This window comes from Crocuta crocuta, unplaced genomic scaffold (genome assembly GCF_008692635.1).
Source record: "Crocuta crocuta isolate KB4526 unplaced genomic scaffold, BGI_CrCroc_1.0 scaffold1097, whole genome shotgun sequence".
NCBI lineage: Eukaryota > Metazoa > Chordata > Mammalia > Carnivora > Hyaenidae > Crocuta > Crocuta crocuta.
The window spans coordinates 257770-259137 of NW_027532638.1; the positions used below are offsets into that span (position 1 = coordinate 257770).

At 46.5% G+C, this 1368-nt stretch overlaps 1 non-coding gene across 1 annotated transcript; it reads right to left on the reverse strand.

Annotated features, from left to right (window-relative positions):
• Positions 1–812: 812 nt before the first annotated feature.
• Positions 813–902, reverse strand: TRNAR-UCU (transfer RNA arginine (anticodon UCU)). Its single transcript is given in 2 exon segments — positions 813–848; positions 866–902. It is a non-coding gene; the product is annotated as a tRNA-Arg (tRNA).
• Positions 903–1368: the final 466 nt, after the last annotated feature.

Consider the following 1368-nt stretch of genomic DNA (forward strand, 5'->3'; position numbering starts at 1 on the left):
AGGGGCCTTCGTAAGGGTGGGCCAGGCCACCTGAGGCCAGGCAACCTGGATTTGAGATGTGAGGTGTTTATGATACAATTGTACAACCTCTGTATGGAATAGTACATAGTTTATATAAAGAATACAACAACACTACTTATGTGAGATGGTACTACACACGAAAGACGGTACAGAGATCCATATAATTATATATAAGTATATAACTTGGATATAGTATAGGTATATTGTATAATAGTAACTTATGGAAGCTATATATGTATATATATAACTTCTGAAAGGATACTTGAAACTAAGCACCAGTGGAGAGAATTAAGGAAGTAGTGTTGGAGGATGGAAAGCAGATGTATTTTTCGGCTCTATCTCCATTTCCACAGTTAAGGGGGCGGGAGTGGATAATCTCGTCCACATTCATTTGAAAGCAAATTGCATTTTGGTTGTTTCCGGAGCTGAAACTTCGGTGCTGCCAAGGAGCGCTTTGGGGGGGGGGGGGTGGGGATGGAGTGGGGAAAGGGGAGGACAGACTCAGACCGAGCATCGCAGCTGCAAAGCCCCCGCATTTTGAATATTCTGGAAGGAGCAGCGTGGGACCCCCGCCCGCGACCGTCCAGCCAAGGCCAAGAAAGCTATTGGAAGCTGTTTTTCACAGCAAAGAAATAGTAGCATTTATTTCCACATTGGACCTTCGCTACAAGCGTTCTTTTCCCTTTCGCCCTATTTGGTCACTGAGCTCCTGCAGCCACGGGTGGGGTTGTTCATTATGAAGCTCCTGGGACCTAAACCCCCGAAAGCTGAAAGTGTTGACAAAACACTTCCGACTCTGGCGGGACTCGAACCCGCAACCTTTGAATCCCTCTGGGCTTGAGGCTAGAAGTCCAATGCGCTATCCATTGCGCCACAGAGCCTGCACAGACTGGTGGTGGCCCGGGACCTAAGGTCGTTGATTATACACTTGTCATCAATACAATACATTTTGAGGAGTTTATTCTGTTCCCGTCGCCGCGAAAAGTGCAAGAAACACAAAACAAGACAATGCGAGGGACACACAATACCCGACGCCGCCGTTTCTGATCTTTCCAGCGACCAATGTCTTCTGTCTACAAGATATGGAACAGTTCTGGACAGAACTAGCGGGTATTACGTTCAGAGACATTAGTCAGAGAAAGACAAATATCATATGACGTCACTCATATGAGGACTTGAAGATACAAAACCGAGGAACACAAGGGAAAGGAAGCAAAAATAACATAAAACCAGGGAGGGGACAAAACATAAGAGACTTAAATACGGAGAACAGAGGGTTGCTGGAGGGGTTGGGGGGGGCTGATGGGTGAGGGGCAGTAAGGAATCTCCTCCTGAAATCGTTGTTGT